General features: G+C 42.3%; 1 protein-coding gene across 2 annotated transcripts in view; it reads right to left on the bottom strand.

Moving 5' to 3' along the window:
• Window positions 1-4,215, bottom strand: part of chl1b (cell adhesion molecule L1-like b) — a 68,825-nt gene extending 64,610 nt beyond the window's left edge. For both annotated transcript variants that reach the window (XM_080781658.1, XM_080781660.1), the window contains exon 1: window positions 3,906-4,215. The gene's annotated coding sequence lies outside the window, so the exon portion shown is untranslated. The remainder of the gene's footprint in view (window positions 1-3,905) is intronic.
• Between the last annotated feature and the right edge of the window lie 15,419 nt (window positions 4,216-19,634).

Raw genomic sequence — 19,634 nt, 5'->3', positions numbered from 1 at the left:
GCGGACTCATAAGCGGGCCTTTGTTATGCATCACCACCTGCAGCGTGTTCTAGACGGCAGGGATTGGAATTATGGATGAATAGGCAATTCATGCCTGCCTCCTATTTGCCAAACTACTGTATACGAGCCAGATGAAAAAGCCTGAGAGTTGATTTCGCCTAACTTGCAATTCTGGGGAATTGCAAGTGTGGTTGCACCGACAATTTTAAGCTAAGCTACATAAGTACAGTATGATGATGATGATGAAGATGATGAGGTATTGACCTACACATGACGTCACAGGGACCCAAAAAAGTTTAGGGTAATTACTATAGTCTCGTTGCAGACTAATTGTCATCTCTAAATCTAATCACACTCAGTCAGGAATGTGATTTTAATCACAAATTCAAGTCTGATATTCTGGATTCCATAATAATTACATCCACTGCCTGCACTGGGATTAGCATTCCATGAGGCTACAGTGAATGAGGCATCTGCTTCTCTCCTCTCCTACTATGTCTCCACCATAGACTGTAAAAAATATGGACAAAGCGTTCCCCGGGTCTAACATGAACGTAAAATGAAGCCTGTCAGTCCTTGCAATGGAAGTCGCCATCTTTCTAGATCCGTTTTGGTCCAGCTGGCCATTGGCTGGCCCAGACAACGAGGCGGGACTTCCCCCCTTTTCTCCGATGGTTTTTATTTTGACTCGAGTGGGAGGGGAATCCCTATCATAGACTGTAACGGTAGCCACGCCCCTCAGAACATACGCGACTTTATGGTCATCTTTTTAATTAATGGGACCATCATTTTCCAAAAAGAATATTATGACATTATAAATGAGACTTTAAACTAGTGACTGGAAGAAGAAAGTATTCATGACCATGTTTATTAAGGTAATACAGTCTAGGTGAAGTTGGGCCCAAATACATGGACTTCTATGGGGCTATGGGTTTTTCTGGGTCCAATGACAGCGCCACAACAGGCCATTATATGAACTTTAATTTCCTTAGTGGCTTCACAAAATATCGGTCTGACTATGCCCCCCTGGTCTCCACCCTCAATGCACACACACACACATGCACACGCACATGCACACGCACACACACACACACACACACACACACACACACACACACGCACACAGTCACAAACACACCCAGACCGGTACAAGAGACAATCACTGCCTATCTTCAAAGCCCATCAAAAGGTATTGTGAGTGTGTTACATTTGCACATAAATGGAATATAGTCCCTTTAAAGGTATGGGCACAGGTGTTCCTAATGCTGATCTGGATGTGACTGGCTGGATTCCAGTCAGTTTGAGTGAAAGAGAAACAGTTATAGATGCCAGAGCTGTATGTTTGGACACATGGACAGATTGTAAATTTGTAAGGTCAGGCCTGTGTGTGTGTAGGGTAAACACGACCATGCCATGCAGAGTCGACCATGCCCTGGCCCCTGATACCATCCACCAAATTATGATCAATGTGCCCGTGCTTAACAACTTCTATTTAGCCTACACATTTTGCTGTCCAAAGTTGGTACAAGGGAGGTAAAGCTCCATGAAATGAGTCAGGTAGGAGCTGCATGCTAAGTGGTGAGAAGCTGGATACGGTAACATGGACCTGCTGGGAGATGGTGGACACTTTGCTTGTCCAATTACTGGCCCTTGTTCAAATCATTTGGTGAGAAGCATTCGACCTACTTCTGGACACAAAGCACCACTGCCCTGAATACAGAGAGAGGCTTGGGGGAGCATACATGATGACATGAAGTGCCATTAGAGAATGTATTTGGCCTAGAAATTATTGAGTTAGCTTACCTGATGTGGTGTGATATTTCTGTCTATTTATTCTACTTTGCACACTGCAGTACCTACATGAACCACTTAAAGACATACTGTGTAACAATTTTTACTTTTAGTAGTCTATTTGGCGACATCTTTTGTAGCTCCGTTGTTATCACAGCATTTATCTATATGGAAGTACCGCTCAAAAGGAAAGCTGCAGGGCCCTAGGTCCAAGTATATTTTGGAATTCAACAACACGTCAGAAACTGACAGACACTTTTGAATGAAAAATACTGCTAAACAGTGTTTAGAGAAGTTGTCAAAAACACATTTTATGTGCAATGGTTATATCAAAAAGAATGTTTGTTTAATTAATATACTGAGTAAACCTGATCTGTACTTGCTCCTTTTCTCCTAGACCAAATCTATTCAGCAACCTACATACACACTCACAACGTGTTGCAACATGACAGGTTGTAACATTGTATACGGCTAATTCCGGCAAAGGTTCTCCCCAGGGATGCTAGGGTTCAAGTGTTTTAACATCAACAATAGCAAACAGAAGATTACTCAAGAGCTTTACAACAACAAGGCACGGTATGACGATCTTAACTATAATCTAGTATCTAACAAGCATGAATGACATTCTTGTTTACTGGGGTTTCCTCAAAAGATATGATCTGCCGTGAGACACTATAAACAACATTGAAGAGGAAACTTTTTGAGTACATAAATTTAGGTAAATTTGCATGCAGTGTAATTATTCATATTGAGGGAATCACGATGTCAAACTGGGAATTTCATGTGGTTATATTTGTATGCAAATTAGATAGAGTAAACAGAAGTATTATACACAAGTGTTCCACACACCTCCTTATCAAATACAAATATGACTTTATATTACAAAAACAGCTAGCTATTTCATGATTTAGATGTGACTTTAATTTCTCTCATTAAAGTTTGGCATTTTCCTATGATATACATTTTGTATGACAGCAAGCTGTGAAATGCTAACTTCATTTGGAAGTGGGATTGAATTTGTGTCTCAAAACATTCAAAACAGATGATTATTATATTCTGAAACGCAGTGGTGGTGGAGATGCACAATGTAAGGTGAATGACATGGCTCTCTCAACAGGAACCTTGCGCGCGCGCGCACACACACACACACACACACACACACACACACACACACAAGCACACACACCGCCAAATATTCCTCTTTGTTTTCTTCTGGATAATTACTAGTATTACCCTCACAATCTGAATCCAAAATATTGTTTCAACAAGGTTTTATCCATCAGCTGGGGTTAATGCAGTAATCCTCCCTTATTTCTCTCTCCCCCCTCTCTCCCCCCCTCTCTCTCCCCCTCTCTCCCCCCCCCCTCTGCCCCCTCACTCTCTCTCCCCCCCTCTGCCCCCCCTCACTCTCTCTCTCTCTCTCTCTCTCTCTCTCTCTCTCTCTCTATATATATATATATATATATATATATATATATTTCTCTCTCTATTTCTCTCTCTTCACCTGTCATTCAATGAAATAAAAATAATAAATTATATATATATATATATATATATATATATATATATATATATATATATATATATATATATATATTACAATAGCTAGCCTAGTAAGAAATAGCTATCAACAATTCTCTAATAGGCCTATTGCTCAGCTAGTCAGTTTATATGAAAAGTCGAATGCAATTTTCAAATTCAGCATTCATCCATGATGACATGCACAGACATTGCTAGCGAAAATGATGTGATCCCAACCTGTGTGATCAGATCACGTACTATAGGTAAACTGGCAGTGCTTATCCATTGACTGACACTTCTAAAAGTCTCGGCATTTTGATCATTTCCGTTTTATCTTTCTGCTTCTTCTACAACAATAATTTAAGCCTACTATAGCCTAGGATATATAGTATTCTACCTGTGAAGCTCCAATAAATCATTTTCAGACAGCACCATGTGTAGTAAAGCGACATGGCATGTAGCCAAGTTGAAAACAAGTGCAGTCGAGAATGCAATCAGTATCAAATAGCTATAAAGCTATCGTCGTTAACAAACAAAAAACAACAACAAATCCAAACACTTTATATTAAAGCAATAAATTCAAAGTAACTCACCCTTAGGAGCAACGTAGCCTACTCGTGTAGTGGAAATCGCTCGCAAAAGTTGTGTATATTCTGAGCCGCTTGAGGAAAGCGAGGAAGCTCCACTTCGCATGTAATTGGTGGTCGGATGAAAGTAGAATGCCTCCCCTCTGGATGCTATTGCTCCCCGTCCCCCCTGTAAAAAGTATCAGGGCTTCTTCCTCCACAAAGACGTACAGAGAAAAGGGACCCTGTCGCAGTCAATAGCTTTTAGAAAACCATGGCAACCAAGAAAAACGGCGCACAACTTCCCAACGTTGTGACCGGTTAAAACACCCTCAATGACAGCGACATTATTCCGAGCGGAGAATAGGCAGTTTTTTTTTTTTTTTTCAAAAGCGGAGGGGGTGGAAGGAAAACTCCCCTCGTACGGATGCTATGAATGAGCTGGGGGTAGTGAATGAAATAAATAGAACGCATGTGTAAATCAAACTATAATAAATACATTGTTGACATTAGATGGTTGTAGTCTATATAGTTAATCCGCCCAGGCAATTCTGATAGGAGTGAAATAATTAATGTTACAACCACGTAGCCTAATCAATCAGCCAAGTTAAAAAAGAAGGAAAAAGTCAGCCTATAGCCCATCGATAGAGTTAAATTAATTCCTGTGATCATGTAATGTAAGCCCATGCGAAATCACACACACCCTATGTGTGACCCCCTATGGGGGGGGGGGGGGGTGATTTCAGCACCTCTGACAGTAGCAGCATCATTAGAGCTCCACGCCGGCTGTGTGCAGTGGGGAGGTCAGGTAGCAATCAAATTAATCTCTAACCTCAGTCCAATAACTGCATGGGCACCAGTTTCAAGGGACATGCTGTCAGGTGTATTTTGCTCAAAGCTCAGTGATGATTTACAACATAAAGATGGAGTTGAAATCAAACAATATAAAAAAATCCCCTTCCACCTGACCTACAAATGCCTAGCAACCATTGCCTGTGTCCAGGTGCCTATGATGAGTAAATCAAATGATAGACACGCTAGAGGTATTGGCCTATGCTTTATTTACATTACATTTTACCCATTGACTTACTGTAGATGCTTTATGTAGGAGAGGGTTTGGTCTTAAGGCACCACATTTCTACACGGGGAGCTCAAATTAAGCTAAACTAAAATGGTCCTTAGGAGAACCTTAATTGTTGTTAACTCCATATAACTTCCTTGGCTGCTTTTCCCACTAGTACCAATTAAAGCCTTAAAGGCTCATGATCATCTTCAACACAAAGAAGGAAAAGAGAAGTGGCTCAAATCCAAATAATCTGATTCAGGGCATTATATTCACGTCGACTGAGTTACATAATACCCTTGACTGAGCAATAAGTGTAACCGGATATTTTCACAAGGCACTTTTCAAGAGGCAAATAATACAATATGTGCTCCATCAAATTAAATTGGATTTCCTGGACATCCAAAGCATCTGCCCCCTTCCTGAACAAAGTCTCCTCTGTGGGGTATGTATGTGATTGTTTAAGAGGCAACTCAACTGGCCTTAGGGGCACCAAGATAGAAGGTTCAGACGCAATTGTAGAATTCCAACTTTCTACAGTAAGTGCAGGCAATGAATGTACTAAATCAATTTTATCGATTCTGCTTATCTATCCTGGTTCTTATCGATTCCTCTTTTCGTTTCCATTAAGGTTAAAAAAAAAAAATTCTACTAACTGTGTGTCTGTGTAACCTGAGATAAAGCCAAAGCTTAAACATGGAAATACTGCTGTTTAAATTAACCAAACACAACTGTCCCTCATTTGATACTGTAAATAATTGTCAACTTAAAGAAATGTATGAATGTCATGACATGATTCCATGATGACACAATGGAAAGCAGTGGCAGTTGTGCAATGGCTCAATAGTAAATCCATGTCGTCTGTGCACAACGTGAAGTAATCATACAGTTTTGTGTTTGTGAACAGATGGTCTGTGTCACAAAACAATTCAACTTGTTACTTTATTTGCAGAGGTCAGCTGGTGAAATATGACCATGTCGTCTTTTCTTGTTTAATGTATGACCTACTACCATAGAGTATATAACTCTATGCCTACTACAGGCTGTATAATTATACACTAATAGAAGTGGATGACTGCAGCTACAATTATATTAATAATATATATGTAAATTAAATTGTCAAGTACTGATACAGCATATCACAATATCTATACCAATATCTAAACCAATATAATTTCCTGGGTGATTATGTGGTGTGAGCCTTGATCATTTAAGAGACGTTAACGGTTAATGCACAACATGGATTTGTATATGCTCTGTATACCACCACTACTAGACACAGCAATGCCTCATTATGTTTTTCGGAGAATGCAAAATTTCCAATGGAGACTGAGTGAGAGGAAAAGAATGAGCTGGTGAGCTCAAAGTAGGGTTTGAAAACAGAGGGTACCTCTGTCAAAGGTGTCAAAGTTCACGGGCAGTGCATGAATGAATGCCCCCCCTCTATCGTCTTGCTTCCGCCTTGTTTTTCTGATGTGTTTCCCCATCTCTCATCTCTCTCTCTCTCTCTCTCTCTCTCTCTCTCTCTCTCTCCCCTTCTGTACCATGGAGTATCACTGTGGGGCAGAAATCCCCTCATTGACGTCTGTAGGACTGCATAATGAGAATAAATGAGCTGGAAGTAAATATGCAGGCTGTTTGCTTCTGGCAGCTCTATTCCAGGCAGCCCATAGGCTTTCATCAAAAATTAAGATGGATTGTGTTACCAAAGCCAATAACAATGTGTTTTATTTATCAAAAGACGAATTCAAGGGCCGTTTCAAAGAACGACACATGATGATACAGTCTGGCAAAATTGGAACATTTTGTTAATATGGTAGTTGCTTAGGATGATTAATTTAACTGAATATAAAGCTTATTTATTGAAATTCTAGAGCTGGCAAGATGATCCAATGTGCTGGATATACCACACATTTGCACAATACCGGTATATCAGCTCACACACTAGACAAACAGTACACTTTAAAGCTACATCCATCACAGTGAAGTCAGCCTTTTAAACAGATCGGTAGTCTACTGATGTGGATCACTAACTCCTCTCAACAAGAGGTCCACCTTCCCCCAACCTCACCGTTTCCTTGGCGTTCCAGCCGTGTCTGCACCTTAAGACAGGCAACATATGTAGGTGCTTTTGGACTCATCAAATAATACGTGGATTCCCATGAGAAACCCATGCAAAGGAAGACACATTTGGTTGAAAATAGGCAAAGACAAAAACATGCCCTATCCGACACATAAGCCACGCCCGACAGATTCATGAATATCCTCAAGTCAAACAGGAGTTAGTATTTTGACGTTTGATGGGCTGCTCAGTTAGCTTGACTGCAGACTCAGCAGCACACAATAAATGGATTTGTGTCTTTTTTCCATTCTTTATTTTTTATGGCGCTGCCACAACACAGCAAGAGCTAAACTCACTACCCAGAGATGTTTGCAAACCGTTATTTGTTTAAGTTGTCACGGTAGATTAAGCTCCTCTATGAATCCAAAAAAGAAAAGTGGACCATCCCTTGGAGAACCACAGACTTCTTTTTCCTATTCTATTAACAAAAAAAAATCACGAGAAATGCAAAAGAGTAATGGTCCATTACTCTTGTTATATTATAATTCTGATGGGAACTTGATTTGAGAAATAAATGGTGGTTTATTGGATTGGCCATTTCAGTAAACATTGATTGTTATTACACATAACATGATATCAGCCATATGGGTAACTAACCAGAACAGTTGTCTCCACCAGGCCAAAGGCCTAGGGAGACTATGTTTTGCACCCTGTCCATCCGTCCGTGTGTCTGTCTGTATCTCGTGTAGCCAGACAACTATTCCACAATCTCCGAATGCTATCCACACTTTTCCTGGGCTGTGTGTGCTCCAGTTCCTGTTGATTTCATTGGATATCATTGGTCATCTGACCAGTTTCATTGGCTTTCATTGGATCAAATTGACAGGAACTGGAGCACACACAGCCCAGGAAAAGTGTGGATATAGAGTCTGGAACTACAGCTCCCAAAATCCGATTAAGGAAGCTGCCATTTCCGTTCACGAAAATATATTTTAAAATATCTTATTTGTAGCTTATTTTTGCAACAAGCTATATTATGCTTACATGATTTCTATTCATATTAGGATAAATGTGCGCAACTGTAAAGATGAAACGGAAGTGGCGAGGAGGCTCCACTTCCGCTTTATAGTTTACTCATGACAGCTCTTCCGTTGCTCCAGACTGTATGATGAAAGCATTTGGAAACTGCGAGAGGCAACAGTCTGGTAACGCGAGACTAGTCTCTGTGATCAGCTAATCTCTGGCACCGTTAGCTTGATCGCATTTTTCACATGGGCCTGTGATAGTGCCACCAGGAGGCGTTTTTGAAAAACATTTTTATTACACCTACAGATTTTGTCCAAAAATCGCGCAAATCGGTACACAGCATCTCTATAATGTAATGTATGATGATAAGAGCGCCCCTCACTTCATATTCCATCCTGATTGGCTAAGATTGACATCTATTCTAAAGTTTGCAGCAGTGGGCCATTTTGAACAAAATGCAAAACATGAATGCAGTTCAAATCTGAGCAGATTTGAGCCGTGAGAGGCACCACCAAGCGAGGCGTTAGGTGAGCGAGTCGGCATGTATGCCAAACATCGCAAAGTCTATTCAGCCCACTCAGCGACACTCAAGTTACATCTTGATACCCCCGAGACGTCAAACCTGGCTGAGTAGGTTCTGTTGGACAAAAATACCTGTTCCGAGGTTGCCGGATTTGACTGGGTCTGACTCCGACCGCTCCGAGGTCACCGGATTTGACCCGACTCGGTTGTTGTACCGAGCATTCTAGAATTAGCTAAATGTACTGAATGAATGGGAATGTACGTGCTCTTTGCTCATCAAAACACCGTAAACATGGAATCAGCCTATACAAATATAATGTAGACTGCCTGTGTGTCTCCAACTCAACACATAGGCCTACAGAAAAATGGATAGATACTGTGTAAGTGACCATCTTGAGCGTACGCTTCCTGCACCATCCACCATGAGAATGTGTTAGTAACATCTGTGGCTTCTCTCTGTTCCTGCTGATGAACACTCCCAACCCCCTTCTGTGCTGAACTGGAATGCGTTGGAGGCACTGCCATAGTTTTCAATTCGTAATTAATATCAGCAGCAGGCTGGGAGAGGGCGTTGTCCTGTGGCAGATTGTGCCGCGTGTAGGCGCTCTCCCTCGAGACCAACCGCGCTCTGCCGGTGGGCTTCATCAGAAGCCCTCACGGAATCATTTACTCTTAATGAGCAAAACAAGGTGCACCTCCAGTACTCGCCCAATAGACCTGGAGACAGCACAGGAGAAGCAGGAGGGGGCTCACAACGTGAGGCCTGTTTCCATAGCAATGCAGAAATTGTGGATATTGCATTTTAGTTGAGATGGGCAAGCACTAAGCAGACGCCATTAGACTCGGCCATTAGAGGAAGGATGTTCCTCTTTTGCATTTGTCATACAGTATAAACATTGGTCCACTTGTTAAAGTTGAAGTATTATGATAAATTGTTTGTGTGTGTGTGTGTGTGTGTGTGTGTGTGTGTGTGTGTGTGTGTGTGTGTGTGTGTGTGTGTGTGCGTGCGCGCGCGCGTGCGTGCGTGCATGCGTGCGTGCGTGATTAATCAGTCTGTGTGCAAGCTTGTTTATAAAATGTTGACCAATTTCAACAATTTGTATTACATTGCAAAAGACATCACAAATACTGTACCATATAGTGAGGTGAGAAATGTTGGCCTGCAATATGTGACACATTTGGATCACATTGAGCCGTTATAAGACAATTGCAGGGACTTTTAGATATAATTGTGCTGTTTATGGTCAGCAAAATGTAAGCCTTGAGCCACTGGACCAAAGCGGATGGACCAGTCAATGTCTTCGCACTCCTCCTGTGAAAGAATTTACCATACTATAATTAAATTTCTTAGTGGATGGGTGCAACACAATGGCTGTGTGATCATGCAAATAATTGCCTTGCCTGCCGTGCTCAGGCAGATTGGTTGGCAGGCACATCCATAATCAGATGTCTCTGAATACAAGCAAGACTTCAGTGATGTTTGGACATTGGCTCATTATTGTCTAAATGAATGTTTGCTGAAGTAAAAAGAAAGAAGGAAAGAAAGAAAGAAAGAAACACACACACACACGCACACACACACACACACACACACACACACACACACACACACACACACACACACACACACACACACACACACAGTTAGCACCACAGCAGCATTATGATGATATGAACGGCTGAGTCTTGCAGGAATAATGTAGGAAATTGTCATTCCGAAGATTCATTGCTCAAGAAGCTCACTTGTGCTCTGACCAACCCACCATGCATCACCCATTGTTCTACAAGTCAAGATGGCTCAAAATGGGATGTAAAGATGTGAGGGAATGAGGGATGAAGGAATGTTACAACCCTTTTCAGGCTGCACGCGGTGACTCTTCACTCCCAGCGGAGGTTCATAAGCGGGTAATAGAATTGGGCCCATGGGATAACAGGAGTGTGATTCTTGTCTGTTTCAATTAAATGTCTTTTGGTGCCATCAGAGGCGGGACTACATGTTGGGTATCAGGACAAACACTGCCCACAGGGGAGACGCTAGAGGTTGCTAATAACTAGGGGAGTGGATTTAAAAGACCCCGCCAAAAAAATCAATAACAGTAGGGAGCTAAAACCCTTTCTAATCAAGGACCCAGAAGCCCTGGGGCTAATTATAAATAGAAACAAAGGAAATCAATAGGAATAAGCCCTCATATTTGCCATCTTCATGCTTGCCTCTTGATCTCTGGAGTGTGATAGAGTGCAATCACACTGTGATCAACTGTTTTCCTTATATGTTGGACTATTGGAAATAGCATGGGATAGCAGACTCCCTCTCAACCGTCTGTCTGTCTGTCTGTCTGTCTGTCTGTCTGTCTGTCAGTCAGTCAATCAGTCTCTCTCTCTCTTGCGCGAGCGCAATTACAGCATGTTCTTGCACAGCTTGTTTCCTGTGTTTCTCCAGTCAGACAAGGCATCCTGGATCTTGTTACCCGGCTGACGAAGACACATGATCTGTGGAGGTCACGTTGGTTAGTGAGGGAGAGGGATTCAGGGAGGCTCCGTCAGGACGAGGCCAGCGCCAGTGATTCAGGACCAGCTGATGTCACTGTGACACAGAACAGAGAGGGCCATGTTCGTGTCAGTGGGGAGTCAGACACTTTGCCGCTCCAACCCCTTCCCCCCTTCACTATCACTCTGTCTCCTCTCCTTTTCTGTCGGTATCACACTTCTTTTTTCTGTTTTTCCCTCACACTTTTTGTGCCATCTTGTGTGGTATGTGCGTGTCCATTGTTACTTAAGCATGTCGTCCCGGGCAGATGCTGTATGAGGAATCACTTTGTACTTGCCTAAATATCTAACCTCATTATTCCTCTAATGACATTGTCGTGTAATTGATAGTTTGGAATGAAAATGGAGTTGAAAAGTAAGAGTTTTATTCAGAGTCTGAAAGAGGAGAGAATGAATGAGAGCCTTTTGAACCTTTTTCCTCCTTTTGCTTTTGTGTGAAAAGAGATGGCTGGTCTGGTTGCTATGGAGATTTAAGCTACATGGAATGCAAGAAGTCAATTAGAAATCTGGCTGCATCTTGTCTAATGTTGTCTGGCAGTGGTGTGAGCAGCTGAATATGAGATTTATTTTATGGAGGGGGGGGGATTATTCCTGTGATAATTCATGGATTTCTTATCCTATGGTGTGCTTCAGTGAACAATGGTCAGTTAACAATCTGCATCTGTGACCCGTCACTGCGCAGAATGTTGGCAATTCGGGGTCCTTTTAAACGGTCTAATGCGGCCATTGTAGATGTCAAATGAGGTATAATCTGGATAGACCACATGTGTTTGTCTCCTCTCTCTGTGTTGGTGCCAAAGGTGCTGGAGGCTGGGGAAAGTCACAAAGGCCTGCTGATAAATCTGTCTTCTCAACAAAGTACTGAGACACACATGCACGCACGCACACACGCACGCACGCACGCACGCACGCACGCACGCACGCACGCACTAACACACACACACACACACACACACACACACACACACACACACACACACACACACACACACACACACACACACACACACACAATCAAGCAGTGTGGTTTGCCGGAGCAATCAAAAGTAATCCAACAAAGTTGCCGCCTTGCAGCTCCATTGTGTGAGCACACGCATCCAGCAACACAGTGATTTGAATCTCAGCAGCTATTCAGTGCAGCAAATTATAGTCTCGAAGTCACCACATTAATTCTAATATTCAGCATGTTACCAGGCTCTAATGAAAAGCATTATTGATTCACCCTAGGTGGTGGCTTATCAACACCATGCATTAGAAGTATCAGCGCCTTGCTAGATCATTACAAGTATCCAGGAAAAATGCTAATGCTTTCTCTCTGTCCATTATCAGTGCCATGACCACTTCCATTGTAGGACCATGGATCCACCAGCAGACTCCATTCATTTGTGTTAGGACTCCCATCAGCAGCGAGGCTTCCCGTCACTGTGTCTGACAGGCAGATGACATCAGCACGCCCCCGGGGGCTCTGGGGATGAGGCATCTCTTCCTCATCAAGAAAATAAAGAAGGACTTTGATGGTATCATCTTGGAGTCGCAGACCACCGCCCCCCCCCCCCACCACGGCACCACCCTCCACCCCACCACACTGTCACTACTGTCACAGCATCAGGAGAGTTCCATTTCCCAGTAATCGAGTTTCTGTCTCACCTCCTTGTGTTCAGATGAAGCTCTGATGAAGAGCAACCCCCACATCTGCCTCTCCCTACAGCATATTCTCTCCCTCTCCCTCTCTCTCTGGTTTCTCTGTTTTCCCACTTTCTATTTTGGTGTCTGGTAGCATGTGCGTGTGTGGGTGGGGGGGCACACGCACAGCGCGTACATGTGTCCTCAATACATACAATGGATATTTATGGCAAACCTTGAACTATTGTATTTCTGGGTTTTGTTTACGATGATTACAATTTAATTTACATTTTAATGAGGACACGCTAATTTTGTTTTTACAACAGTTGTATTATGGAACACTGTTGCAAAGCTGTGTTTGTACGTTCGTGCGTGCGTGCGTGCATCATTTCAGCATTTTGACAAAATGAAATTGCTCATGGCAGCCTTATACCTTTTGATTACGTCAGGTGGTTTCATGACAGCAGGTTGATATTGTGCTACTGTGTTCTGATACAGGTTGACAGGCTGGCCTGCTGTGACAAGTGGAGGAGTCTAATAAGTAGAACAGCATTTGCCCTATGGTAATTGACCGGGTGTCATTGTGACCGTGGGGAGATAGATATAGGCCAGTGGTTCTCAACCACTGGCCCCCCAGCCAGCCAGCCCACCCACACACACACACACACACACACACACACACAAAATATTGAATTGGGGACCCCCCCACTCTGACAGTTGACCCACTTGAATTGAGGCATTACTCAAAATTATTGTTTTTTGTTTGACTTGGTTCCACAGATAAATGATGTGGAAATCTACAAGCTCCCAATCACACCTTTCATATATACGTAACTGACAATTTGGCCAGTGTTTTTATAGTATATAGTTTGTGTTGATTACTTTAGAGGCAGCAATGATCTTTAAAAATATATATATTTATATATATTTAAAAATATATATATTTTTAAAAGGTCTAAAGTCCTTACACTTTACTATCATCAGGGGACCCCCAAAAACATATGTGGGGACAGCACTGGGGGATCCAACTCACAGGTTGAAAACCACTGAGATAGACTAGTGCCAAAGTAAACTAGCATGCGTGCTTCCTAGTTCCTACCACATTACTCCAGCAATAATGTACAGTTTGTAAAGTTGTCTTTTGCCGCCCTCTGTTGGTAGATATAAGAATAACAGAAGCAAACAGATTTACTCATTTCATTGTGTTATATCAACCGCCCTCTTCTGGTTACATGTTCTATGACACACACACACACACACACACACACACACACACACACACACACACACACACACACACACACACACACACACACACACACACACACACACACACACACACACACACACACACACACACACACACACACACACACACACACACACACACACACACACACACACACACACACACACACACACACACACACACACACACACACACACACACACACATTAAAGTAAAATGTTCCTAGTATATCAGCAGGGGGGAATATTATATAGCGGACAGTGGCCTAATGATTAACACTGTGGCACAGCCATTTATACCCTTGAGCAAGGTTCTTGTTTTTACATAATTGCCCCAGTAAAAATACAGTGGGTTGTAATGAGCCCCTGTATAAATGCATCATACATTTAAGAGAGATATTCGACTGGGACTGCTATTAATGAACTCCAGGCGCACAATCATCCTTCTTTATAGTGACTATAATATTAAAATATATATATTTATTTTACACATAACACATTGAAAAGTAGGTCTAGTCATTTCTTGGTCATTTATCCTGGAATATATAAACTTCCAGAACATCCGGAGGGAGAAATTGATCATAAAATGCATACAATGCTGACTGTTTGGATTCTTTTTTAGAGAGAAAATGCAGCATTTAACATCCTCCCCAGGCTGTTTGAGGGTACAGTGAGCTGGGTGTTACGCAGACACTCACTCATGTAAATGTATATAGGCCTACAGTAGCGCTATGGATCAGAGCTAGGCCTACAGCACGTTAGTCCCCCTCCATCCACCACCAGCCATCCCCCAACAATGGCAGGGCTATATAGGCCAGTGGTTCTCAAACCTCTTCGTCAGGTCAAGAACCTTCAAATGAATATGTATCTGGCTATGAGCCACCTTTTGAAAATATTTTGTGCCAGGGACCCCCATTCAATATAGCCCATTTCTGTCTTTCTCACTTGGTTTCTCACGACTTTTTGCAAATAGCAGATACAAGCTTGTTGTGAGCTTGTAGATCTGCTATATTTGCCAATGTATATAGGGTTAAAGTGGTTAAACAGATTTTGATGCTATATCAACGGAAATAAAGGTAATCGGGTCGCGCACACCAAGACTGCATTTTAGTTTTTATTCTTGCATGATGGATCGAAGATGATGGATCGAAGACGGCTATCCAGGCTTCATCAGTGTCAGAGAAAAGAGAGAAAGAGGAAATTAGCTGGGGACCCCCTGGAACCCCCTCAAGGACCCCTGGGGGTCCTCGGACTGCACTTTGAGAACAGCTGGGCAAGGCTGATTCCCATTAAGAAGCTGTCTCACCTCCATTTCACCCATGGCAACTTCACACCAGAAAAAGTCTGCTCTCCTGCCCCGCAACAACACCAGGCTAATCTCACACCCCGTGCCATCTGTCGCCATTTGGCATCCATTGCTCTGTAGGGAAAGGCCAATGCAATTCACGCCTCTGTCCATGCTGAGGCCTACTGACAGGAGCAAGCAGGTTCTCAAAGTAACATCTTCATCCTCTGATATGCTTAGTGGCGCCATAATATTTTACTGTTCATGACTTTAAGCCTAATTTATACAATCATAGCACTATGATGAAAATAGCATACTTCCAACAAAAAATGCAACATGCCTATAGCCTACGGTAAGTTAACTGGTAGGCTATGTTCTTGTTGCACGTGACGGGAATGGACTTTTTGTATATCTGCATATAAGTAGCTAGGCCTATACAATACAATCCCTTGACTAAGTTGACTGTGTAATGGCAAGATGGACATTTGAATTTGAATGAAAATCGCAGCTAAACCTACAGTAAGCTACTCTTTATTCAGGAGTCATAATACTCTTTTTAGATGGAACACTGCAGCCCAACCCACACTAGACTCATATATGGAGGCCCTGCTGGGCCAATTATATTTTAGCAGTAAAAGTTGGCCATACCACAAAAGATAGGCATTTTGTATTTTTAAAACAAAATGCCAGATGCCAGAGCAATAAAGTGTTTATCTTTAATATATTCCACTTTTTTAAAAGGGCTTACACTTCAGTTGATGTACAGTAAATAGTGTAGTCTTTATCATTCATAAGATGATTTAATCACTGGTGACAGAGGAATATATATATAATTAAGCAACTTAATCATGTGAATAGGCTGGTAAAATGCATATTATCCAAGCTTCATCTGCACAAGATATTGTATTGCATTCTAAAGTTTCCAAGGTATTACTAGATTTTTTTTAGGAGTAATTCGCATGGGGTTACTTCTTTGCATATTTTACAGTGATTTATGGCAGACTTTAAAGAGAAAAATATATATTTTGGGGGCACAAAGAACTCAGTGGAAAGTGTGAAATGGCTAAGCAAGTCCCATTGGATTTAGACCTACATTTTACATTTCACAACAACAAGAAGTATACTGCAAAAGAAAAGTATCCATCTTTTAAAGCATGTAATAACAACCAAGAGTGCGACCGTTTAACAAGTTCATCTGCATCCACAGCTCACACTACTGTACAGTATATATTAGACCACAATGGTATATAATTATGGTAATAAATTTTTGGGACTTTTTCTGCCTTTATTGATATGGATAATAGACTGACAGGAAATGGGGAGAGAGATTTAGAGTGACACGCAGCAAAGGTTGACGGGATCGGAAGTCAAACCCGCGACACACTGTCATTAGCAGCCTATAGGTGCCCAGACGGCTATGCCAGCAGTCCGGGCCCACAATGCTCCATTTGGGTCAATCTTTAGGAGTTATATTAACACTAGGGATTTTACTATGAATTGACTATGAATCTACTCAAGAGAAAGAGCTGGAGATTTTACACATCTCAGGCTTATTGGAAAATATTTCTCTGCCAGTAGGGTGGAGATTGTTGCACTCACCCTTGTGTTGCACTCACCCTAACCTACACAATTTCTATTTTGATCACCTTTGCCTGTTATCTCTCCTATGGTACCAACATCAATACAGCATGGAATTGGTGACAAATTATTATCCAGCGACAATATAATTCTTTAGTTTTAGGTCTGAGTGGGTAGATCTCATTAAATGGTGGTCCGTGGGCTCAAATGCCGAAAGAATATTGGGCCTTGACTGAAAAAGGTTGAAAACCAGAGGGAGAGAGGAAGGTAGGATGGAGGCAGAGGGACAGGTGTCTTATCACATGCCCATATACGGACCCCAACATCAGCGTAAGTCATTAAGCGGTTTCTGTTGTATGACGTCAGACCAGAGCTCTATCAGAGAAACAGAGAGGGGAAGTGAGAAATAAAGCAAGAGAGAGAGAGGGGGATATAGAGGGTAATATACTATAGAGCCTATTTCACCCATCTGATAATGTTGGATCAGAGCTTGATCCGCGAATGAGAGAGGGAGAGTGAAAGGAAGGGAAACAGACACACACAAGGGTGAGTGCAACAATATCCACCCTCCTGGCAGAGAATTATTTTCCAATATGCCTGAGATGTGTAAAATCTCCAGCTCTTTCTCTGGAGTAGATTCATAGTCAATAGTCAATTCATAGTAAAATCCTTAGTGTTAATATAACTCTGCATGAGTGCCTAAAGATTGACCCAAATGGAGCATTGTGGGCCCGGACTGCTGGCATAGCCGTCTGGGCACCTAGGCTGCTAATGCCGCCTGACAGTGTGTCGCGGGTTCGACTTCCGATCCCGTAGACCTTTGCTGCGTGTCACTCTAAATCTCTCTCCTCATTTCCTGTCAGTCTATTATCCATATCAATAAAGGCATAAAAAGTCCCAAAAAATATACTTAGGGAAAAACATATACCATTGTGGTCTAATATATACCGGTACTGTACAGTAGTGTGAGCTGTGGATGCAGATTAAATTGTTAAACTGTCGCACTCTTAGTGACACAAAGGAAGGCAGTTGTAGCCTTGTAAAAAATAACATCACCGTGTATAAAGGCACCCCAGCGAGACCTTGAACACCATGTAACCATAAACTCCGACTCCACAAACACTGTGTGTTTGCAAATGTTTGATCACAGCATGGGGGCAAAGTTCCTATCCCTACTAACAAGGTCAAACAGGCTTACCAACTATTATGACAATCAGACCACCATCAACACCACTTCTCGCGGGCCATGGTCTTTAAAAAAAGGCAAAAGTTAGTAGCAAAAGGCCTTATTTGATTAATGGGCACAGTCAGCGTGAAGTGGCTGCATGGGCCTGGCAGCCCCGCGGGAAGCAGGGCAGTGGGAAGGAAGCAAGGGCTATGCCTCTACATGGGATGCACTGAGGGGGGATGCTGTTGACAGTCCCCAACCTCATTAGAGCGCTGGTCAGAGGCTGCTTGTTGGTGCAGTCTGGTGGAATGTGTCTCCAACGACTCACTGGAAGGGCTCTGAAGCCTGCTGGTGCGTTGTGGCCATGTCGGCCTGTGAGCCGAGTCAAAGCCTGTTTGTAGCAGTGCACAGTTTTGACATTAATTATCCTCCCACAGCCCACAGCCTTTAGTCCATATACAGTGTAGCCAGCCACTGAGAACAACTAAAATGCTGCCTTTTTTTAGTTTCCGATGTTAGAACTGAGGCCCTATTTATGCGCGGGAACTAGGTTAACGTGTCCATCTAGGGGAATTTTAATTTACCACTTCGCTGTGAAAATGGAAGACATGTCATAATTCTTTGTTGTAGAATGGCTGTTTCAGCAGCTACAGTATGAGGATGAATAGCAATAGCAATCTCTTCCTGAAAGGAGTGCGAGAGAGGGAACACCTGTACTGTATACGCTTTAGATTAGTGTCCCAAAGTGGGGCTTGGGCTGAGGCACCTCTTGTGACTTCCTGAAGCTCAGACAGTGACGGTGCAATAACATGCTGCACCTCCACAATGGCTGGGAAGGGATTAAAGTATATCAGTGTAGCAGATGGGGAGGTGAAATAAAGCAGCACTTTGGTACTATTGGTTGCAGTCTCCAATAAAATGGGCTTGAATCAGCCAAGTCTACCCCGCAACCTTGCTTCAACTGCAACAAAAATGTACAACACGTTCACGACTTCACGCTAGAGAATGAGCAACCGCTCTCAAGAATGTGAACCGAGATAAATAAATAAAATACTTTGAAACGACTCAGAGCAACGCACTCAATTCTTTCAAGTGAGAAATGGTGTCTTGGCGCTGCCAGATTGCAAGTGTGGATACAACAACGCTTCTGCACTCCCCAGAGAGTGAAACATTACAGTATTTACTGCTCTCCTCGTTCCAGAGAAGCAGCTTGACAAACAACCTGTGTCACTTGCCAATGGGATGCAATGGCAATCTAATTGCAATGCAAGAGACAATCATTATCCAAGTGGGGCCAACATGGAGAGGCAAATTCTTAGTGGTCTGGAAAGCAGTGGTGTGAAGTACATTTACTTGAGGTATTTGTACTTTATTACTAGTACTGTATTTCCAATACTTTTACATCTACATCTCATATCCTAATATTGTATTTTTACTCCACTACATTTATTTGCCGGTAGTTAGTTACTTTGTAGATTTGGATTATTATTATAAAACAATACCACTTCAGCCCTATATAGATTTTGGCTATTTAAAAATAGGTATTACGATCTACAAGCTCACAATATGTTGCTATGCAATGCATTGTGAGCGTGTAGATCTGCTATTTTCAAAAGATTTTTATATATATTTGA

This window comes from Protomyctophum bolini (genome assembly GCF_963924005.1).
Source record: "Protomyctophum bolini genome assembly, chromosome: 2".
In the NCBI taxonomy this organism is placed as follows: Eukaryota; Metazoa; Chordata; class Actinopteri; order Myctophiformes; family Myctophidae; genus Protomyctophum; species Protomyctophum bolini.
Note: the sequence above shows the minus strand (reverse complement) of the source record. Positions and strands in the feature narration are given on the sequence as shown.